The sequence below is a fragment of the Coregonus lavaretus genome (assembly GCF_964263955.1).
Source record: "Coregonus lavaretus genome assembly, chromosome: 26".
NCBI lineage: Eukaryota > Metazoa > Chordata > Actinopteri > Salmoniformes > Salmonidae > Coregonus > Coregonus lavaretus.
The window spans coordinates 2,018,905-2,044,340 of NC_140013.1; the positions used below are offsets into that span (position 1 = coordinate 2,018,905).

Here is a 25,436-nt window from a genome sequence, read left to right on the forward strand (position 1 = left end):
CATTCTCAAAACTTTTGACCACGACTGTACTACATGGACACTGATGAAGTAAAACGGCAATAGGATCCTCAGAAATTCAGACCTTCTGCTAAAGGATTATACGAAGTGCTGTCAATTGGGTTGTTTTACCATGGAAATTATATGAGGTAATACGGATAAGGAAGTCCTGGTTTACTATTCCAGTTCCTGCCTTTCTTACCAATTTGTGAACTGTTGTCCACTCAGAAAAGTCTAGCTGCTCCCAGTTCACTCCCTTCAACTTCTACCTGGATAGGAGGGATGTCACAGTTTGAATCAAAAGGTAACACCTCACCTTGTAGTCAGTGGAAAGTGCCCATTTATTGTACTGTATTTGCAATCTGTAGTTAAACCACCTACCTCAATTCCAGCTTGCTAGATACTTGATGAGATATTTACTTTTGTGATGGTTGATATTCTCACTCCAGTGACTTAAAATATAACTCAATTCAGTGATATGATTAAGCTACACAACTAAAACCTGCAAATCTCTGCTCTAGTCAATGGGTTACAGACATCAGTATTGTATATAAATGCCACTTAGACACTTTTTTTTTCTTCAAGCAGTTTACAGTACATACGCCTACATTTTTTATGTGTTGTGATCCTTGGGGGAATTGAACCCACAATCCGGCCATTGTTAGCGTCATGCTCTTACCAACTGAGCCACACAGGACTACAGTGTTGTGCCAGCTCTGGGGTGAAGTTTCCCCTAGGTACAGATCTAGGATCAGCTTCCCCTCCCCAATCCTAACTAAAATGCTAAACTGGCCCAAGATCAGCATCTAGGGGCAACTTCACCCTACTCTGTTGTACACAGTGTTTCTGAAGCAGAGGGATGCAGTGCAGTTGCTCCGAGGGGCCCGGCGGCCCAGGGTGAACTTCTTCCTTGAGGAGATGATGCCCGGCAACCTGGAGCGGGAGTGCTATGAGCAGACCTGCTCCCAGGAGGAGGCTGCCGAGATCTTCCAGACCAAGGAGAAGACGGTACTAGAACAACTCCATCACATGAAAGCCAGAGCTTATGGACCAGAGCTTATGAATGCTCTGTTTATACTTTGCAGTTTGCACTAACATGTGTCCTATGTCAGGATCTTGACCACATTCTGATTGTGCCCTCATCTGGTCACAGTGCGGACACAGTGGACCAATAAGAGATACATTTTAATATCATGTGTAGACTCACCGAGCCTTGATTAGATAGTGATTGGATCATGTTGTCTGATGTTATGAGTGAGACATCTTACTAGTGGAATTAACCAGAATCTCCTAAGTAGCTCAAAGAACCAATCATATATGTCTGTCGGTGCCCCTCTCCTCATACTGAAGAGCCACCCGCCTGCCCTCTGATCATTCTCGAGTGTGCCAAATGTGGTGAGATGTCTCACTCATTATATCAGAGGACCAGGGTTACGTAAGTAGCCTTTAGTTTTCTTTCAATTATTCGTTTCGCCATCTCACTAGTGGGATATGGCTAACCCCCATATCGCACACACTCTCCGAAGCCAGGTAGTCTCAATATCAACCCTCAGAGGCCCCGACACTGAGGACAATATGCGCCAAAGAGGGCGCAGTGACGTCTAGTCGGTAGATCCTCATAAATGTATAAGGGGATGCCCAACAAACCGCATCGCAAATCTCCTGCAAGGAGATGCCTTTGTAAGTAATATGGCGCTGACAGACATGGCAGCTCTGCTTCTAGCTCCTAAGCAACTTTGCAGTATTCAGTTTTTTGGTTTGTTATTTGTTACATTATTAGCCCAGAACGTTTTTTGTGTTATTACATACAGCCGGAAATAACTTTTGGATATCAGAGCGGCGGTAATTCACCAGCATTACGACCAAGAATACGACTTTCCCAAATTGGATCCTTTGTTCGTACCCCTCAGGGCAATTTAACTTATCCAAGAGGCTGCTCCAAGACGCCGCCAGCAGAGAAGAGGTATTCGGAGTGGACTTCTAGTCCGGCTCAGGAGGTGGGCACACCATTCACCGCTTCCGAGTATATTACTCACTAATGTTCAGTCTCTGGACAATAAAGTAGACAAGCTCAGGGCGAGGATCTCTGTATATTCTCGCTCAGGGCGAGAATATACAGCCGTGTATATTCCCCCTCAAGCCGATACCACGACGGCCCTCAAGGAACTACACTGGACTTTATGCAAACTGGAAACCACATATCCTGAGGCCGCATTTATTGTAGCTGGGGATTTTAACAAAGCAAATTTGAGGAAAACGCTACCAAAGTGCTATCAACACATTGACTGTAGTACTCGCTTAGGAAAAACATTAGATCACTGCTACTCACCTTTTTGAAACGCCTACAAGGCCCTCCCCCGCCCTCCCTTCGGCAAATCAGATCATGACTCTATTTTGCTCCTCCCTTCCTATAGGCAGAAACTCAAACAGGAAGAACCCGTGCTAAGGTCTATTCAACACTGGTCTGACCAATCGGAATCCATGCTTCAAGATTGTTTTGATCACGCGGACTGGGATACGTTCCGGATAGCCTCAGAGTATAACATTGACGTTTACACGGACACGGTGACTGAGTTCAGCAGGATGTGTATAGGGGATGTTGTTCCCACGGTGTCTATTAAAACTTACCCAAACCAGAAACCGTGGATAGATGGCAGCATTCGCGCAAAACTGAAAGTGCGAACCACCGCATTTAACCATGGCAAGGTAACTGGGAATATGGTTGAATACAAACAGTGCAGTTATTCCCTCCGTAAGGCAATCAAACAGGCAAAACGTCAGTACAGAGACAAAGTGGAGTCGCAATTCAACGGCTCAGACACGAGACGTATGTGGCAGGATCTACAGACAATCACAGATTACAAAGGGAAAACCAGCCACGTCACGGACACCGACATCATGCTCCCAGACAAGCTAAACACCTTCTTCACCCATTTTGAAGATAACACAGTGCCACCTATGCGGCCCGCTCCCAAGGACTGTGGGCTCTCGTTCTCCGTGGCCGACGTGAGTAAGTCATTTAAGCGTGTTAGCCCTCGCAAGGCTGTCGGCCCAGACAGCATCCCTAGCCGCGTCCTCAGAGCATGCGCAGACCAGCTGGCTGGAGTGTTTACGGACATATTCAATCTCTCCCTATGCCAGTCTGCTGTCCGCACTTGCTTCAAGATGTCAACCATTGTTCCTGTACCCAGAAAAGCAAATGTAGCTGAACTAAATGACTATCTCCCCGTAGCACTCACTTCTGTCATCATGAAGTGCTTTGAGAGGCTAGTTAAGGATCATATCACCTCCACCTTACCTGACACCCCAGACCCACTTCAATTTGCATTCCGCCCCAATAGATCCACAGATGATGCAATCGCCATCGCACTGCCCTATCCCATCTGGACAAGAGGAATACCTACGTCAGAATGCTGTTCATTGACTATAGCTCAGCCTTCAACATCATAGTACCCTCCAAGTTCATCATTAAGCTCGGGGCCCTGGGTCTGAACCCCGCCCTGTGCAACTAGGTCCTGGACTTCCTGACGGGCCGCCCCCAGGTGGTGAAGGTAGGAAACAATACCTCCACTTCGCTGATCCTCAACACTGGGGCCCCACAAGGGTGCGTGCTCAGCCCCCTCCTGTACTCCCTGTTCACCCATGACTGCATGGCCACGCACGCCTCCAACTCAATCATCAAGTTTGCAGACGACACAACAGTAGTAGGCCTGTTTACCAACAATGACGAGACAGCCTACAGGGAGGAGGTGAGGGCCCTGGCGGAGTGGTGCCAGGAAAATATCCTCTCCCTCAACATCAACAAAACGAAGGAGCTGATCGTGGACTTCAGGAAACAGCAGAGGGAGCATGCCCCTATCCACATTGACGGGACTGCAGTAGAGAAGGTGGAAAACTTCAAATTCCTCGGCGTACACATCACTGACGATCTGAAATGGTCCACCCACACAGACAGTGTGGTGAAGAAGGTGCAACAGCGCATCTTCAACCTCAGGAGGCTGAAGAAATTTGGCTTGGCCCCTAAGACCCTCAGAAACTTTTACAGATGCACAATTGAGAGCATCCTGTTGGGCTGTATCACCGCCTGGTACGACAACTGCACCGCCCGCAATCGTAGGGCTCTCCAGAGGGTGGTACGGTCTGCCCAACGCATCACCGGGGGCACACTACCTGCTCTCCAGGCGAGGTCAGTACTGGTGCATCAAAGCTGGGACCGAGAGACTGAAAAACAGCCATCAGACTGTTAAATAGCCATCACTAGCCGGCTACCACCCAGCTAATTCTGGTGAATTCCACTAGTGAGATGTCAAACCGAATAATTGAAAGAGAACCACATTAGTGATGCGCGGGTCAGCTGGTTGTTCACCCGCACCCGCCTGCAATTGCTAATAACCCATCCGCAACCGCCCGACTCTGTGATAAAGTGAAAATCTGAGGTCCGCACACAACCCTAACCAGTAAATAGACAGATCGAAAATGCGCTGTACAGACATGGACGGCATAACACATTTTCTTTTTTTAAGCCTAATTTAGATATGTTTCTGCTTATAATTTCCGACATTTCCTAGGCTATTTGTTAGTCAACTTGTCTATAATTAGATACATGCAGTTTCTCTTCCGTCATTACTGCCCAAGAACACGAACTAAACCCTTGCTCACCAGAATGTCATAAATGTATGAATGCTGCTTCTCTCGCGCAGCAGACATTTAGGGACCGAAAAATAAAATAAAATGAATTAACTGGAAAGATTTTCTGTGCGAAATTTCCAAATGACATCAGTTTGAACAGTTTTAAGGAAATTAAAAGCAGTGAAAACAACCCAACATGTTTCTGATAAGATTTCAGTTCGGCTTGGATGCATATTTTAAGTGGTTGAAATACTACTATACTACAGTTTGTATGATGCTGATAAAGATAGCACCTTTACAGACGGTCCCTAACAGCGTATTCATTCTCTCAAGATGCTGAAATAAATCATTCATATTTCTCCACTCCTTTTCCGGAGTCAAAATGTACATTTGGGGTATAACTTTACTGCAACAAATGCTTAATTCTGCAGGAGGTAATATTATAATAGGCTATGTGAAAGGTTACAGATCTACAGTCAGCGCCCAGATTTCAGTTAGGCTACTATTCCAAACAGTAGGCTACAGTTCCCTTGACATTTACATTTACATTTACGTCATTTAGCAGACGCTCTTATCCAGAGCGACTTACAGGAGCAATTAGGGTTAAGTGCCTTGCTCAAGGGCACATCGGCAGATTTTTCACCTAGTCGGCTTGGGGATTAGAACCAGCGACCTTTCGGTTACTGGCACAACGCTCTTAACCACTAAGCTACCTGGCGCCCCATGCCATATTTGCCATATTTGAAGTCCCCTTCTTGACTCTTGAATTTGTATAGCGCCTCACAATCATCATGCATATCATAGCCAGCACTGCTATCATCCTCTTTAACCTCTTCATAAAATCTTTCCCAAACAATGTTCTGGCCCTCCCTTCTCTTTATTGATTAACTATCCATTTTGCAGATTTTCTCTTATTGAATTCAACTCTGACATTGTCCTTTTTGCCTCAGTGGATTGACGTTAACTTTTTCTGCTCATGTTCCCAAACGCATTTGGCGATTGCCGTGTATTTTGCACACGTACAGTTAGGCCCAAAAGCTTACATAGGGTTTTCACCAACAACAAATTCAGAGCAGAATCGCGTTAGTGGAAACAAAAACTGCCCTCAGAACAGTCTGCTACTCCACATCGCTAATTGGTCAGTTCACAGCGCTGGTAAACCCTAGTTTCTGATTGGCAAGCTTTGTTTCAAGTTTAATGTCACATGCACAACTACTCAACAAACTCAAAACCCAACAATGCAATAATCAATAACAATGTATTACTAGAAAAAAAAACCTAAGAATAGGAAATATACAAAGTAAGTAAATAAACATACTGTATACAGGAAATATTTAAAAAGTCAGATCCAATACCATATTTAGATGTGCAGGGATACTGGAGTGAAGGAGGTAGATATGTATAGGGGTAAGGGGACTGGGCAACAGGATATAAGATAAACAGAGTAAAGCAACTTGTATGTAAGCAGGTGTGTAGAGTCAGCATAAATGTACAGCACCAGTCAAAAGTTTGGACAACAAAAAAAGTTTGGCCTCCACAATCACCCGACCTCAACCCAATTGAGATGGTTTGGGATGAGATGGACCGCAGAGTGAAGGAAAAGCAGCCAACAAGTGCTCAGCACATGTGGGAACTCCTTCAAGACTGTTGGAAAAGCATTCCCGGTGAAGCTGGTTGAGAGAATGCCAAGAGTGTGCAAAGCTGTCATCAAGGCAACGGGTGGCTACTTTGAAGAATCTCACATTTAAAATATATTTTGATTTGTTGAACACTTTTTTGGTTACAACATGATTCCATGTGTGTTATTTCATAGTTTTGATGTCTTCACTATTATTCTTCAATGTAGAAAATAGTAAAAATAAAGAAAAACCCTGGAATGAGTAGGTGTGTCCAAACTTTTGATTGGTACTGTATGTGCATATTATGTGTGAGCAGATGATGGAGTGAGTGTTTGTGTGTGTGTTGGAGTGACCGAGTGTGTGTGTAGGGCCCTGTGAGTGTGCAGAGAGACAGTGCAAAGATTGAAATAAAAGGTCAATAAAAATACAAGTTAAACTCAGATAGTCCATGTAGCTATTTTGTTAGCTATTTTTATCAGTCGTATTGCTGTGGGATAGAAGCTGTTCAAGAGCCTGTTGGTGTCAGACTTGATGCACCGGTACCTCTTGCTGTGCGGCAGCAGAGAAAATAGTCTATGCTTTGGGTGGTTGAAGTAACCCTCTGTGGCGCCATGCGATTGAGGGCAGTGCTATTGCCATACCAAGCAGTGATGCAGCCAGTCAAAATGCTCTCAATGGTACAGCTGTAGAACCTTTTCAGGATTTGAGGGGCCATGACATACTTTTTCAACCTCCTGAGGGGGAAGAGGCACTGACACAGAGGAACTTGAAGCTGTCTACCTGCTCCACTGCCGCCCCCCCCCCCCGAAAGGCCGCTCAGCAAGGAAGAAGCCACTGCTCCAAAACCGCCATAAAAAAGCCAGACTACGGTTTGCAACTGCACATGGGGACAAAGATTGTACTTTTTGGAGCAATGTCCTCTGGTCTGATGAAACAAAAATAGAACGGTTTGGCCATAATGACCATTGTTATGTTTGGAGGAAAAAAGGGGTTGCTTGCAAGCCGAAGAACACCATCCCAACCGTGAAGCACGGGGGTGGCAGCATCATGCTGTGGGGGTGCTTTGCTGCAGGAGGGACTGGTGCACTTCACAAAATAGATGGCATCATGAGGAAGGAAAATGTTGTGGATATATTGAAGCAACATCTCAAGACATCAGTCAAGAAGTTAAAGCTTGGTCGCAAATGGGTCTTCCAAATGGACAATGACCCCAAGCATACTTCCAAAGTTGTGGCAAAATTGCTTAAGGACAACAAAGTCAAGGTATTGGAGTGGCCAATACAAAGCCCTGACATCAATCCTATAGAAAATGTTTGGGCAGAACTGAAAAAGCGTGTGCGAGCAAGGAGGCCTACAAAGCTGACTCAGTTACACCAGCTCTGTCAGGAGGAATGGGCCAAAATTCACCCAACTTATTGTGGGAAGCTTGTGGAAGGCTACCCGAACCGTTTGACCCAAGCTAAACAATTTAAAGGCAATGCTACCAAATACTAATTGAGTGTATGTAAACTTCTGACCCACTGGGAATGTGATGAAAGAAATAAAAAGCTGAAATAAATAATTCTCTCTACTATTATTCTGACATTTCACATTCTTAAAATAAAGTGGTGATCCTAACTGACCTAAGACAGGGAATTTTTACTAGGATTAAATGTCAGCAATTGTGAAAAACTGAGTTTAAATGTATTTGGCTAAGGTGTATTTAAACTTCCGACTTCAACTGTAGGTATTCCTCTTATCTAAGTGGGTGAGGGCAATGTGGAGCACAATTGAGATTGTGTCGTCTATGGATCTGTTGGGGCGGTATGTAAATTAGAGTGGGTCTAGGGTGGCTGGGATGGAGGAGTTAATGTGTGCCATAACCAGCCTTTCAAAGCACTTCATGATTACATAAGTGTGCTACAGGGCGGTAGTCATTGTGGCATGAAGACTTCTTATGAACAGGAATGATTGTGGTCATCTTAAAACGTGGGAATTACAGACTGGAACAAGGAGAGGTTGAAAATTACCGTGAATATGCCTGCCAGCTGTTCTGCGCATGCTCTGTGAACGCTCCCTGGAATACCGTCGGGGCGCTTGGCTAGCTTCACAAGCCTTTTGCGCATGAAGGGAATCCCACTGGTGGTGCAAAATGGCTCTACCTAATGAATCAATGATGACTGAACCCACAAGATAAGCACATTTCGGATATATTGTTTTGAACTTATCACTAGTTAAAAACTGAACGAAATCATATTTTTCTATTTTAGCCAGTGTGAACTCCAGTCTGGGGAAACCTCTGCTGGTTAGTTTGTTTAACAAGTCTAAGATTTCGTTACCTGTCTGTGGAATTTGGACCAATAAATAATTGGTCTTAACTAACATCTAATCTTAAAGCTGCTATTGTGACAGCTGGCTAAAACACTAATGCACATTTATGCAAATGTTATAGTTAAGGTTGATAAAGATTTTAAAGAATTTTAAGTTCTCCTAAATATATGAAAGTTTGAGTTATTTTATGCTAATTCATGCTATTTTTTATACACTGAACAACAATATAAACACAACATGTAATGTGCTGGTCCCTGTTAGTGAGCATTTTATCCTTTGTCAAGATAATCCATCCCCCTGACAGGTGTGGCATATCAAGAAGCAATAAACAGAATGATCATTACACAGGTGCACCTTGTGCTGGGGGCAATAAAAGCTCACTCTAAAATGTGCAGTTTTGTCACACATCACAATGCCACCAGAGCTGTTGCCGGAGAATTCAATGTTAATTTAAGCCGCCTTCAACGTCATTTTAGAGAATTTGGCAGTACGTCCAACTGGCCTCACAACCGCAGGACACGTGTAACCACGCCGGCCCAGGACCTCCACATCTGGCTTCTTCACCTGTGGGATTGTCAGAGGGGGGAGGGAGGGAGGGTGCAGAGGAGTATTTCCCCTTTTGTGGGGAAAAACTCATTCTGATTGGCTGGGCCTGGCTCCCCAGTGGGTCGGCCTGGCTCCCAAGTGGGTAGGTCTATGCCCTCCCAGGCCCACCCATGGCTGCGCCCCTGCCCAGTCATGTGAAATCCATAGATTAGGGCCTAAGGAATTTTTTTCAATTGACTGATTTCCTTATATGGACTGTTACTCAGCAAAACCTTTGAAATCGATGCATGTTGCGTTTATATTTTTGTTCAGTGTAGTTATAGTTGATAAAAGTAATTAAGAATTTGAAGTTATGATAGCCTGAACATGAGAAAGTTGGTTTGGTGTCTATAGCTTGAATGGTTCATGAGTTACTGTTGGTACGTTATTTTATGCAAATGTATGCACATTTATAGGTATAATCAAGGGTTGGAACAGGTTCAGGCAACATAATCGAAAACCGGGAAAATAACTAGAACCGAAATCGAAAGTGATCTATACTGTTCCAGAACAGAACCGGAACAGCATAGCCGGAACATGCATAGCCGGAACATGTTAAAGTTGGTTTGGTGTCTCTAGCTTGAACAGTTAAGAGTTACTGTTGGTTAGTTATTTTATGCTGATTTGTGCTAATGAATAACACATTTTGTTTATAAAGGTTTTAGAGAATTTGACGTTAGGCTAGCCTGCACATTTTAAAGGAGCAGGACAATTTTGAATAGCAACCACTGTATTACTATGGTTCTCATTCAAACCCATGTTAATCTATGCAAATTCTAAATGGTTATAGTTCCAAAAGTATACATGGTATCAAATATCCTTTGACAAGTAATCTAAGTTGGGCCAGTACGAACATCTCAACGTTAGTTTGGTGTTGATAGCTTAAACGGTGTAGGAGGATTATTTTTACTTTTTTTACCATTCAAGTCTATGGGTCTTTTTTTGCCATTGAAATGCATTGGGAGCTCATTTAAATAGTGTTATAGTTCAAAAAGTATAAATGCTATTGTAGTGTATTAAGATTATGACTTGGTGAATGTATTCTAGTGGAACCTGAGGGGATGTTTATTTTAGTTCAAAAAGAGCCGTTTTTAGGGTGACGCCCCAGGGGAGACAGGTGATTGGACAGCAGAGGGAGCAACCCATATTTTTGTATACCTTATAAGTATAGGCTAGACAAAGAAGAGGTTGGAACATACATATTATCTTTGGACACTGTTCTCCAGCCCTGCAGGGTTTGTAAACTTATGCTGACATCTTGTGATATAAATAAAACTTATAATCAAAGTACAGCCTAAGCGGACTCTTTGTTTGACAGCAATAATTACCAGCATTGACGCGATACTACAAATGGGGGCTCGTCCGGGATCGGTCTGCATCTTCCTTGTGTTCCATTCATGAGCCGCGAGGTGACTCCCGCTCAAGCCGGCTATAAGGTGAGATTCCTCACAAATTTTGGGCGCTAGTTGGTTCGCTGGCTTATGGGTGTGCATTGGAAAGTTGTACCGTGTAAATTACTTGTGTGTGCTGATATGGTTTTGTTGCTGTCGACTAAGGGTCTGTCATAATTATTAAAAATTTTGTTTGCATTGGTAAACGGCGCAAATAGGGGGGAGTGTCTATAAGAAATAGGCTTGAATAGGAATTCTAGAACAATCGATGGTAGTGAATAAGGCAGATATACAAGGCAGATATACAAGGCAGATATACGTATACACATTAGGGCATTGCTAATCTGGAAAGACCTCTGAAACGAGGCGATCATAGGATGGGCTGAAAATCCTTTTACGCGTTAGATGTGTATTAGGTGAGTTCTGGGAACTGGAGAGTGGAATATACATTCTGTTGCATGTTACCGCTCAGCTGGTGTTTGACGAAGCATTTGTCTGATGTAACCTCTCATATAATATCCATAACTCACGGCAGCATAAAGTTAGTGACAAAGGAAAAAGGAATTTAAGGCGCAATGCAGGTTACATTGTTACATTGTTACATGCCACATGGTACATACATGCTAAGGCTAAATGCTAATGTTAAATGCTAATTGTGCTACATGCTGCATGCTAACATGTGACCTTAGAGGGCCATTGCGATGGAATAAAGCCTCTTAAATTATGTTTGTGTGTGTAGAATGTAGGTTCTATGCTTTGTGAGCTTTGTTAAATGTTGTTTGACTATGAGGAGAAAACGGAGTTAACTGTCTGTTTGGGTTGGGGAGAGAGCTGAGAAGCTCCCTTCCACGGTGAAATCGTATTGTTAAATGTACTGCGCATGCGTGTGATTTTACGGCACTACATTACGACACGTCTGAGTTTACGCCACTACATTACGACACGTGGGATTTTACTACACTAGAGTGACGTAGGGAGAATATGCCTCTGTTACACTGCAAGGGGGGGACACAGACGAAGGAACAAAGAGGAGAGATTTGAACACGAATGGAATGTTCTAGTTGTTACATCGGCTGTTTGAAGATGAAACTATTTGTTGAGATCTATTGAATTGATAAATGAGAGAGATATGTTGACGGATTAAATAAAATAAAATGACGGATTAAAATAAATAAAAAATGTTATTGAGCTATCTATAATTTTTCCTGAGTTAATTCTTAGAGCGAATGTGACTGGAGGAATATTGAATGGTTGAAGTAGCTCAATACTGCATAAACTGCTAAATTCTTGTCTGTTTCTTTTGTTCTTCGGTCATATGAGACGAGAGGGAGGAGAGAGAGATACAGGAAGTGCTGACGTGTACATCACGTGACAAGGGGTGACGCGACAGAGGATCGAGTCAAAAGGTTTTGGTGCTGTTCTGTTTACAAAATCTTCCCCTACAGGATATTTGATGTTATGACAATTTCACAGAGACTTGGCAAAAGACTGATTGAATAAAATTGGCATTTTTTGAGTTTCTGTGCATGAGTTGGTTTGATTACAGTTCTGTTGGAAATCGAGTACTGACATTATTCTGTAAAATTAAGATAATTGGGTGCTTATTAAACAATGGAATTTATGAGTATTGTAGTGTTGTAGGATTGGAAGTCTTTATTTTTTGGGATTGCTGTGAAGTTGACTACTTGCATTTACTTTCCTGATGGGATGTGGTAAGATAGCCACTAATTGATAAATTGGTAAAATAGGATATAGAAATAAAAAATTGTTTTTGATTATTCATACATTTTAATTGATTTTTTAATAGATTTTTTATTTTAATAAAAAAAGTTTTTTTGAATAAATGTTTTTAATTGCATTTTTTGAATATTCATATTTTTGTATATTAATAATTAAAGGGGGGAAGCCATAGGCTATATAGTCTAAAATTAAATAATTCACAATGAAGGAATATAAAAGAGTTGTTACAATGGGGAAAAAGGACATCAAGGCTATGAAAGTCATTACACCAGTTGATATAGTTGAAAATAGTAATCCTTTAGTTAAGGGTATTGCGAGGTTATCCGGCAAATGGAACAAACGTTGGCCTGACATTGAACAACCATGGCCAGTGGAAGGGACTCTTAACCCTAACGTCATCAACATCATGAAAGTGCTTCTGTCAATTTACAAGGCAGATCAAAAGAAGGGGAAAAAAAGGGAACAACGTAAAGAAAAGAGACAAAGAAAGCTGGGTGTTCTTAAGCTGTTTGAAGATGAAGGACAAAAACTGATGAAAGATACCAACGATAAGAGAAACAAAGGTATAGAGAAAATGCTAAAGGAAGAGAAGGCGACAGAAAAACTAAGGGCAGAAGTCAGTATACCTTTCTCACATACAGATTCAGCAAAAAGACCCCCACCTTATGAGAAGGAAGTAGAGCTTAGGGATGTTTATCCTCAGTTTCCAGTGATCATCCAGGAGGGTGATTATTGCATCAGAGATGAAGATGAACGAATAATAGAGAGAGGACAAGCAGAAACGACCATAAAAATGCATCCAAACTCCAAAAGTAAAAAGAAAACAAGATGTCTGGAAACTAAGGGTGGAATGAGGTTAAGTAGGATGGAACTGGATGAGGACGATGATGATGATCAGAGTGATGCAGAGGGGATCATGGGTGGATATGATCCTGTGATCAAACGGAGGTTGGCCAGAACAGAAAGAAGGGGTGAGGAAGGTTTGAAGAAGAAGGATACAAGATATTCTAGTTCTGATGAAAGCAAAGATGAAGACAGCAATAAAGATTTGGAGACTAAAGGTGCTGTGTATTCAAGAGGAGTTTATCCTACAAGGACTGGCACAGAAGAAATAGAAAGAGATATAGACCGATGCGTATCATGCCTGGATAAAGCGTGTAGTTTCGAAGAAGTAAAAGAACTGGAGGAACAACTCAAGACGCTGAAGATAAAGAGGGAGAAACTGCGGAGAAAAGAATCCAAAGAAGTTGAGGGAAAATATACATTGAGGCCAAGGAAAAAGGCCATGAGTAAGGAAATGATGCCAGTTATCATTCGAGGTCAAAACTTAGAATATAAGCCTTTGCAAAATACCGATATGTCAAATATACTTGAGAAGCTGCCTACTCTTCAAGATGGGGCCTATCCTTGGATTTCGAAATTGGAAGAAATGACGGTGGGAACACAGTCAGCCATAGGAGACGTTAAGAGACTTTTGGCTAATCTCTTTGGGATTCCAGATATGGAAGAAGTCTTTCAGAGAGCTGGACTTAATAGATATGTAGGGACTGCAGTGAACGATCCTGAATTGTTGGCTGCAAGTAGGAATCGTCTGTGGAGAGCATTGAAAGATACATTTCCAACAAATGTGCATCCTGATAATATTCTGATTGACCCACTAGGACAACAAGAAAATCCGAGAGCCTATGTGTCGAGTTCATCAAGTGTGGAGAAATATTACTGGAAATGATCCAGATGTGAGTCAAATTGAGCAGTCAATTTTGAGAGCTAAACTGCAGATGGGACTGCCCTCACCAGTAAGGAGCAAACTGGCAGAAGTTGTTGGACTTGGAAGCATGACAAAAGGTGTCTATACCGATCATATAGCCCATCAAGTGGATCTGTACAGGAAAAAGGAACACAACCAGAAAGAACAGGACGAAGAAACTCTCAGAAAACTCAATCAAATACAACTGGTGGAAAATAAGAAGGAGAAGAAACAAGCTTTGGTTATGCAGAATCAGTGTGCACCAAATCAACAATCACTGCCACAGCTTCAACCAGACCAGTTCCAACCGCAAGGGTACCAGCCACCAATGGCGGTACCAGTTGGTTCATATCCACAGCCAGTTTCTGGACAGACACAGAATTGGAGAGGAAGAGGACGAGAAGGCTTAGAAGGAGGAGGAAGATTTCAGCCACACTTCCAGCAACTTTCAGAAGAGTGTCATAATTGTGGACAGATTGGTTACTTTACCTGTGAGTGCAATGCGCCAGGAGGAAACAACAGAGGAAATTTCTGAGGAAGATAAAGGAGCAAGTGAAGATCACCTGTTCTCCAGGTGAACCCTTAAAGGAGCAAGGATTCTAGAGTGCCTAGAAGATCCGAAGGGGGGTGTTAGCTGATAGCACCGATTAGAGAAAATATCCAACAATTGAAGTGAAAATAAAAAGGACTAGGAGAAGGAATAGAGGAAAAGCTTTTATCTGTGTTGAGCCTAAAGAGGTTAAACATCTCACTATGTAAAATTAACTAATTAGGATAGGATTTGAGGGAGTAAAACAGTTGATTACTCTTAAGGAACCAATTGAGCTATGCTATAAAAAATCAAAGAGAAATTAAAATACACATACTAATATTAGAACATATACCTATTGCATTGTTGGGAAGAGATGCATTGTGTAAATTGAACTGTACAATAAGATGTACACTAGACGGCTGTCTGGTAGAAGATTTTAAAAAGTAGGGTTTTTGGGAATCATATTTGCTTGAAAAGATAATATCATAGGAAGGATGACAATCTATTAGACTGCCTATTAGACAATCTGTCGGAAAATAAAGTTAAAAGGGGTGACAGTTATTCTTGGTTACATTCCTACACCAAGAGGGGAAAGAGATTTCAAACTAGGCTAAAAGATGTTCGGTCGTTTGCCAAGTCTGTGTGTAAAGAAGTCAGAAGCAGGTGGGGATTACCCAATCACATATTCTAAAAATTGGTGGTAAAAGGGATTTTGTGAATAAATCAGTGGAAAAGGTTTTTAAAGGTTAGGAGAAAAGATTAGATTAAAAAAGTTAGGAGAACTAGGGTTGAAGGAAGTCTAGGACAGTAAGCTAAGTTTCAAAGTTAGTAGTAAGAGAGAGAGAACAGTGGTGAAGGAAAATTTAGAGTTTAGTGGGAAGATAGATATGGTAGGAGTTTAGATCTGTTAGGAGCAGATGCATTGAGAAAGTATGCGTTGCTGAATGATAAGAGAAGATTGAGGGTGATTGAGTATCTATATTTACAATTCCCAGCAGGAAGATCAAGGTAATTATAAGTGTATTTTTTATAATCAAAAGTTTGAAAGTGAGGGTTTAGAGTTGGGACTGAGAGTGAATGTAGTGACACTAGTGGTGATAGATGGAAGTACAAGTAAAGAGTTCAAAGCTTTGGGGAAACTAGATGAAGTAACAACAATGACATCAACACTTCAGTCTATTATAACAACAGTGAGAAGCAATTTAACTCTTTCAACATTGATAGTTATTAAAGCCATAAATATATCGCATTTGATTACAAGGGAACCAATAGCTCCAGCACCAATTTTAGAAGAAAATACTATTATTGGGGTTAGGATGGGTGATACAGCTCATCTTCCTTGTAGCTGTGAGAGATGGAGTGGGGGAGGGGACGTTCCTCCCACATGGAGAGATAATTATGGAGAAGAAGTATTGTTATCAGGACCAGATGTAGAAGCTGTGCCCCCTAGTCAAAGGAAGTATATTTTGTACAACAATATGAAGGGGAAGAGGGTTATGAGTGATTGTTCACTTATTTTGCGTAATGTTACAGAGAAAGATCAGGGAGAATATATGTGTACTTATCTAGTGCAAGCATTAAAATTTGTTCCGGTTAAGAATTATTGGTTAAAAGGCTATGTAATTCGTAAAGTGACGCTTATAATGGAAGAGTTGAAGTCTGTTGAAGCTTCTACAGTCACCAAAGGAGTTCAGGAGAAGTATATTACAGTAGCCACTCCAACAGTAAATAATACACAGAGGATATCGGTAGCTTTCCCACTAGAAGTAGTTAAGGGTGTTAATACATCAACTAAATCAACTACTTTAATGGTAACTTTGGAAGGGATTAATGGTACGACGGCAATAACAAATGTAGGAAGTATGACACAGACACCAACAACAACTTTTCTGAAATTAAAGGATGTAGCAAGAGTGACTCAGGAGTTTATGATACGGATGGAGAGTGCTGTCAATGAGAGTAAGGATAGGGTTAAAATAGGAGAGCAGATGGTGGTAGAGAAGAATATAGATTCATCTGAAATAGTGCAAGATACTATCATGGAGGTACAGGATGAGTTCTTTGATTTCAACATAACATCAGAAGATACATCTGATCAATACCGCTCGTTAGGGAAAAGAGAAACTAAATGGAAAGCCTATGGATTTGATTCTTCTGTTTTGGGGCGGCAGGTAGCTTAGTGGTTAAGAGCGTTGTGCCAGTAACCGAAAGGTCACTGGTTCTAATCCCCGAGCCGACTAGGTGAAAAATCTGTCGATGTGCCCTTGAGCAAGGCACTTAACCCTAATTGCTCCTGTAAGTCGCTCTGGATAAGAGCGTCTGCTAAATGACTATATATATATATATATATATATATATATATATATATAAGATGAATGGGCAGGTAGAAATCTTTGGTTCCAACAGTTAACTCATTCTGTAAGATCAGTGAGGAATATTGAGGGTCCATGTCTGTTGAGAATTCCAGCACCAGGCACGTGGGGTTCCATTTTAGAGACGGTCGCTCAACCTCTATCGAGTACGTGTCAATCTTATGCTTTGTCATGGCTGTTGTATCAGCAACAATCATTAACAGATAAAATAATGTCGTTGTCAAAACATTTGTTTAAGTCTAGGTTTAGGTGTTCTTGATTAAATGAATTACCCTATGTGAATTTGTTAGATGGGAAGGAAAATCAGGTAACAGCGAACCCTGAAGCATTGGAGGTGAAAGCTGTGAGGGCTAAAAGTTGTTTTTGTTCTAATAAAACATATGATGGAAAGGGTATGTTCATGGGAATATCAGATTGTGATGATTATATGATGACTTTGGGTAAGCATGAACATAAGGTTAGAGATGAGAAATATAATGTTACTTTTTATGTGCCCGGTAGTAAGAACAGCAAGACTTTGATGGTGGAAGATCAGATTTTGCCTGGCAATGTGACTATTGGGAATTTTAGAGATATTTGGTGGGTTTGTGGTGATAAAGCATATATATTCTTACCCTATGGATGGACAGGATGTTGTTACATGTCAACGTTGAAGCTTCCATATGAGGCTTTTACCATTAAAAGAGGGGTAGCACCGGACACAGATAAATCTGAATCTAGGTTTGGAAATAGGGTGAAACGAGACATGGCGACATTTCATAGTCTTGAAGCCTACCATTGGAGGATAGGTCTAAGAGAGAAGTGGGGACTGGGACTTTTTCCATGGTATGGTGTAACATTTTTGGCAGATCATATTGATAATATTACCTATACTTTGCAGGGGTTTGCGAATGAAACAATAAGAGGGTTTAACCTTCTGTCAAATACTCAAAGAAGTCACAGACTGACGCTGTTGAAACATGACATGGCTCTTGACTATATTTTAGCAAAACAAGGTGGCTTATGTTTGGCTATGAATCTGACGGGGGATGATTGTTATACTTTGATCCCAGATAGTTCCGATAATATCACAAGTGTTATAGATGCGTTGAAGAATATAAGGGATGCGTTTGGTAGATCTGAAGGAGCTGGATGGTCAGCGAAGACTTGGTTGCAAGATCAGTTAGGCCCAGTAGGAGCAGTGATGGTTCAGATTTTAGTTGCAGCTCTGATAGCGCTTTGTGTGATGTTTTGCTTTTGTACTTTGTTACTGACCTTTGCGAAAGCTATGATATTAAGATGGGTTGGAGTTGTGATGCCTGGAGACAACACTCAGATGCCGTTGTTGACTGTTCCTGATGGATGGAGTATTTATGGATAAATATCCTTTTTGATGATTTGATCATTTTTCAATTTTTTTTTCAATATTAGTGTGATTTTAGTATGATGTTATGAATCAAAGGGGGGAAATAGGATAATGTGATTCATACATCATTTATATATCATTTTTTATATTCTTAGTTGATATTAATGTTTTAATTTGAAAGTGTTGTTTTGCAAAAGATACTGTTTGGTCTTTTCTTTTCTTCCAGAAGCATATGGGGGAATATGTAGAGATTGAAATACGCAAACAAGGACAATATGAAAGGACAATGACTGGAGGAGATGGAACAAGGAAGGTGTGGAAAGGTTCCGATTCCATCATCAACGATGCATTGGATCGACACTGCTGAGGAGATGAAGTGTAGTGGACTACATTCCAGTGTCTGCAATGAAATATAGACATATTTGCATGTGTAATACATAATGTGTGTCATATTCTTAGGTATGAATTTTTGTAGAATGATATTTGATGTTATTGAATACATGTGGGGATCTTAGATGTTTTTGTTTATTTCGGGAATGCTTAGGGACATGGAGTTTAGGCAGGGATAGAGATCCACTGTAGGGTCCGATGGGTCGACCAGCCTGAGAGTGGACATTTTGGATAGTATTTTGTTTGCTGGGGCTTTCATGTGTATTTAATTGCATCATAGTTTCAAATGCATTGATAAAGATTTATGAATTGATCTGGAGTACCTAGGTGGTTGCCTGGGGCAGAGGGACCGTGAGAGAATTTTACTGTCTTGATTGATGGATGGATATTTGGAACGAAGGCTGCCAGACAGGTTTTTCGCTCTCACACTCCATAAAGATTTGTTCATATTTCATAATAATGTATTCACACTCCATAAAGATTTGTTCATATTTCATAGTAATGTATTCACACTTCATAAACATTTGTTCATATTTCATAGAAAGGTATTTACACTCTAGAGGAAAATGTTTTTGGTTTAATGTTAAAGATACTCAATAAGATAAATTGTTACTTGTCATAATCCTGTTCTTTTTGTTTTCGAGACTTTTAGTTCTTCTCGAAGGGGGGAATATGTAGTGTATTAAGATTATGACTTGGTGAATGTATTCTAGTGGAACCTGAGGGGATGTTTATTTTAGTTCAAAAAGAGCCGTTTTTAGGGTGACGCCCCAGGGGAGACAGGTGATTGGACAGCAGAGGGAGCAACCCATATTTTTGTATACCTTATAAGTATAGGCTAGACAAAGAAGAGGTTGGAACAGACATATTATCTTTGGACACTGTTCTCCAGCCCTGCAGGGTCTGTAAACTTATGCTGACATCTTGTGATATAAATAAAACTTATAATCAAAGTACAGCCTAAGCGGACTCTTTGTTTGACAGCAATAATTACCAGCATTGACGCGATACTACATTATCAAAAACGATTTCTTAAGCAATCCGAGTTGGGGCAGTCTGGACATTTGGGAGTTGGTTTTGTGTTAATAGCTTAAATCGTTTAAGCTCTAAAGCGGGCTAAATAAATAAAATAATAATGAGTATGTAAGAAATCTGGAGTTGTGCTTTGCTTTCAGCAAGCACATCTAATAATCAAATCAAATTAAATGTTATTGGTCACATACGTGTTTAGCAGATGTTATTGCGGGTGTAGCAAAATGCTTGTGCTTCTAGCTCCGACAGTGCAGTAATATCTAACAATTTCAAAACATGTACCCAATACACACAAATCTAAGTAAGGAATGAATTAAGAATATATACATATATGGACGAGCGATGTCTGAACGGCATGGACTAAGATACAGTAGAATAGTATAGAATACAGTATATGAGTATGTAAGAAATCTAGAGTTGTGCTTTGCTAGCACACCCTAATTATGTTCACCACCCCAGATGAGATTAATGAATTTAATGAATCAGACATTATTTGAAGTGGAATCTCCTTTGAAACCACCAGAAGAGGTAGGTATGCTATCGGCTGTATATGCCATATAACACTGAAAGTTATGGAGCGGTAGATAAGATAATGATGACATTATGGAGGATCATTATTTATTATGAATGTTTCTTTGTCAGGTACAAGGTTAGTGTAGGGGAGTTGAAAAGGAGGTGTGGGAGTCCTGAGAAGCTCTGCAAATGGCCTCTTTGCTTACCTGCGCCAGGCCAAGAGTAAAAAGCCAAAGATCCGTAGGCAGCTATGTGAGGCAGGGAGGGATTAACCCAGCAAAGCCCTCAGGCCAAACAAGCCTCTGCACCAAGATCAGAGGGTATTCTAAAGGATTTTCTCTGAAATGTGAAGTTAGTGAAATAGAAGTTTGATAGATTCAGGGAAGCTCACTATTCGTGTATTTTGTGGTGGTTGCAATAATGCAAAACATTACTTAATGTTTATTTAAGTCCACTTCGAGTTTTGTTTTGTTTCAGGTGAAACTGCTGACCAAGGAAGAAGGGACATCAGGATGTTGGCAAGTACATTTTATAGTTTTTAAAGGAGCTGCCAACAACATGTCCCTTGGGCCATGCCAGATAGTAGAGCTTGCTGGGGTGCAACAGTAAATGTATTATGTATGATAATGCAATGAATAACAATATAATGATAGTACTGTAGTGTATCATTGCAACTGTTTATTCAAAAGTAATACACAATAGCACAATCACTACTGGCCTGCCATGGCATTTGAGCTGTGATAATCCATTGACATTGTGCAATCTTTTTCACATATTGCTCATTCAAAAAAATTCAACCATATGTTTACATAAAGGTATTTTGGTCTCCTCCAGAGCAACACTGAAGGAGATGATCGCAGCTCTAGCCTCCCATTCCGAGGAATTCAATTTGGACACTTATGGTCAGGGAGGGAATCTGCTTAGCCATTTCAGCAATGTGTTGGTCCCGTGCATGACAGAAAGAGAGAAAATATTACAGGACAAAATAAACTGAAATAAGATTTCTAATTGTATGATGTCTTTAATGAGTCAGGTTTGACAATAGCTCAGGGAATACAGTGAGCTCCAAAAGTATTGGGACAGTGACAATTTTGTTGTTGTTTTGGTTCTGTACTCCAGCACTTTGGATTTGAAATGATACAATGACTGAGGTTAAAGTGCTGTCAGCTTTAATTTGAGGGTATTTTTTATCCATATCGGATGAACCGTTGAGAAATTACTGCACTTTTTGTACACAGTCCCTCCATTTTAGGGGACCAAAAGTATTCGGACAAATTCACCAATGTGTATGAAAGTAGTAAAAAGTGTAGTATTTGGTCCCATATTCATAGCACGCCATGACTACATGAAGCTTGTGACTCTACACATTTATTTGGATGCTTTTGCTGTTTGTTTTGGTTGTGTTTCAGATTATTTTGTGCCCAACAGAAATGAAGGGTAAATAATGTATTCTGTCATTTTGGAGTCACTTTTATTGTAAATAAGAATATAATATGTTTCTAAACACTTCTACATTAATGTGGATGCTATCTTGATTACAGATAATCGTGAATGAATCGTGAATAATGATGAGTGAGAAAGTTACAGACGTACAAATATCATACCCCCAAGACATGCTAACCTCTCACCATTACAATAACAGGGTAGGCTAGCATTTTGTGATGGGTGACAGTCTGCACTTTAACCTCAGTCATTTTATCATTTCAGGTCCAACGTGTTGGAGTACAGAGCCAAAACAACAAAAAATGTGCCACTGTCACAATTCTTTTGGAACTCACTGTAATACAGTTTAATTAATAATGTACATCAATAAAACAGTTCTCACACAAAATCCGGTATGTACAGTTGAAGTCGGAAGTTTACATACACCTTAGCCAAATACATTTAAACACAGTTTTTCACAATTCCTGACATTTAATCCTAGTAAACATTCCCCGTTTTAGGTCAGTTAGGATCACCACTTTATTTTAAGAACGTGAAATGTCCGAATAATAGTAGAGATAATTATTTCTTTCAGCTTTTATTTCTTTCATCACATTCACAGTGGGTCAGAAGTTTACATACACTCAATTAGTATTTGGTAGCATTACCTTTAAATTGTTTAACTTGGGTCAAATGTTTCAGGTAGCCTTCCACAAGCTTCCCAACTTATTGGGTGAATTTTGGCTCATTCCTCCTGACAGAGCTGGTATAACGGAGTCGGGTTTGTAGTCCTCCTTGCTCGCACACGCTTTTTCAGTTCTGCCCACACATTTTCTATAGGATTGAGGTCAGGGCTTTGTGATGGCCACTCCAATACCTTGACTTTGTTGTCCTTAAGCCATTTTGCCACAACTTTGGAAGTATGCTTGGGGTCATCGTCCATTTGGAAGACCCATTTGCGACCAAGCTTTAACTTCCTGACTGATGTCTTGAGATGTTGCTTCAATATATCCACATAATTTTCCTTCCTCATGATGCCATCTATTTTGTGAAGTGCACCAGTCCCTCCTGCAGCAAAGCACCCCCACAGCATGATGCTGCCACCCTCGTACTTCACAGTTGGGATGGTGTTCTTCGGCTTGCAAGCAAACCCCTTTTTCCTCAAAACGTAACGATGGTCATTATGGCCAAATAGCTCTATTTTTGTTTCATCAGACACTTCTCCAAAAAGTACGATCTTTGTCCCCATGCACAGTTGCAAAACATAGTCTGGCTTTTTTACGGCGGTTTTGGAGCAGTGGCTTCTTCCTTGCTGAGCAGCTTTTAAGGTTATGTCGATATAGGACTTGTTTTACTGTGGATATAGATACTTTTGTACCCGTTTCCTCCAGCATCTTCACAAGGTCCTTTGCTGTTGTTCTGAGATTGATTTGCACTTTTCGCACCAAAGTACGTTAATCTCTAGGAGACAGAACGCGTCTCCTTCCTGAGCGGTATGACAGCTTCGTGGTCCCATGGTGTTTATAGTTGCGTACTATTGTTTGTACAGATGAACGTGGTACCTTCAGGCATTTGGAAATTGCTCCCAAGGATGAACCAGACTTACGGAGGTCTACCATTTTCTTTCCTGAGGTCTTGGCTGATTTCTTTTCATTTTCCCATGATGTCAAGCAAAGAGGCACTGAGTTTGAAGGTAGGCCTTGAAATACATCAACAGGTACACCTTCAATTGACTAAAATGATGTCAATTAGCTTATCAGAAGCTGTGAAATAATCTGTCTGTAAGCAATTGTTGGAAACATTATTTGTCATGCACAAAGTAGATGTCCTAACCGACTTGCCAAAACTATAGTATGTTAACAAGAAATTTGTGGAGTGGTTGAAAAACGAGTTAATGACTCCAACCTAAGTGTATGTAAACTTCCGACTTCAACTGTATGTACCGCTAGACCACGACAATGCAGCTTTTTAAGAAATTAACATATGTTAAATAAAAACAAAGAACATTTTATAAATGAGGCCCCTGAACCTGTCCAATAAGAACAAAGATTATTGTATCCCATTGCAAAACGGTTTGCTACAGTGTGCCCTACTGACACAACCCTGTGGAAGGCGTCAATGGCACTGCAGGCACTAATCTCAGAAATCATAGGGCATGTAGTGTATGATGATAGTATTTGTGGCGTACCCCTAATACTAGTCCTACCTGTTCCATGCCCCTGCAGGTCATGATCTGGAGGGAGGATGGGTATGGCTTCTGTGGGGGAAACTCTGGACACTGCATGCAAGAAACCCCTGACCATGTGACTATCAGTGAGGCTATGAGATCCACTGTTTAGAAGTAGTGAGCACACTGTCGAATGCTCCAGCAGTTTTTATTGAGTGCAACATGTCGATGATCATGACAGGGGACTATGAGAAGCGGCGTCCCAACCCAGATGAGCAGAAAATCAAAGTGGCGAAGGTCGTCGTCCACCCTCACTTCCACGACTACACCTTCGATAGCGATGCCCGCCTGCCTTCCCAATGGTCAGTTGGCCCGCCACCTCCAGCGGGAGGATGTGAGGGGCATGGTCACAGGCTGGGGCACCACACAGTACCTGTGGTGTTACTCACGCTTCCTGATGAAAGTCGCTCTGCCCATGGTTGACCAGCAGAAGTGCATCCGCTCCACGGAGCAGGTCATCACAGACATGTTCTGTGCGGGCTACCTGGAGGCCAGCTTGGATGCCTGCAGTGGGGACAGTGGGGGTCCCTTTGTGGTCAACTACCGCGGGACCTGGTTCCTCACAGGGGTGGTGAGCTGGGGGGAGAAGTGTGCCGCCAAGGGGAAGTATGGCATCTACACCCGGCTAGTGAACTACCTGCACTGGATACTATAGAAAGGCAGGTGCATAACAGTACAGATACCTGAAGTGCAGCTCGGAGATGATCCCAATTCATTCCCTACCCCTTGGCCCTTCGATGATTGCAGCTCTGATAATCTGAAGGGTCTGGATAGGTGCAAGCAGTTTAGTGGTGGCGCTTTTACCATATTGCTTACACATATGCAAAGATCAAAGGGTTGGGGACAAGGGTAAAGAACAAATTGGGAGTGCTGATGAATTCCAAGTCAAATCCTAGCCCCCAACCAATTTATGTAGATTGGATCTGACCGGTATTAGCAAGACAGTAATAGCTTGTAATTGCCCTCTGAGGAAGGAATTTTAGGAGGAATTTTCACCATATAGCGTACATCCAATCCTTTCAGATCTACAGAAATGCCTGAGTGCATTATGAAATATGAGTTGCACCTGGGGTGAGTTCAGGAGGATACAATGTAACAGAGTGTTCAGATAAATGCATTTTGAAGACTGGATTTTCTGTCATGATGATGTATAAATTGGGAATCATGTCAGCTCTATTCATTGCATTTCTATCTGCATTGTTGACTGTTTTACATCACTGAACATGACCCTGGTGCTTCGGTCATGATGAGAGGTTCAAACAGTTACCTTATTTCATTTTATTGTGAATAACATATTACAAGTTACCAAAGAATTGACCACATACAAATTGTGCACATTATTAATCAGGTAAGATTTGGTTCTAAGAGCACTTTATCAGTTTCACTGCCCCAGTGTTTCATGAAATTGTAATGAAACTGAAACTTTACGTGAAAGTACATAAGTTGCCACTAGCAATAAGTAGTTTGAATTATATGTGCATTAAAGTGATAGTTCACTCAAATCAATGGATCATGTTTTTAGACATCAACAGTGGTCAAATGAGATTGAGATGACTCTAGTTAAAGGCCATAGGTAACCTTTCTC

The 25,436-nt window shown here is 41.2% G+C and overlaps 1 pseudogene across 1 annotated transcript; it reads left to right on the top strand.

Moving 5' to 3' along the window:
- The first annotated feature begins 279 nt into the window (after nt 1-279).
- LOC311101468 (coagulation factor IX-like) lies at nt 280-25,392 on the top strand (annotated as a pseudogene). The gene is made up of 3 exons: nt 280-301; nt 839-1,005; nt 23,951-25,392. The product of its transcript is annotated as a coagulation factor IX-like (transcript).
- Nucleotides 25,393-25,436: the final 44 nt, after the last annotated feature.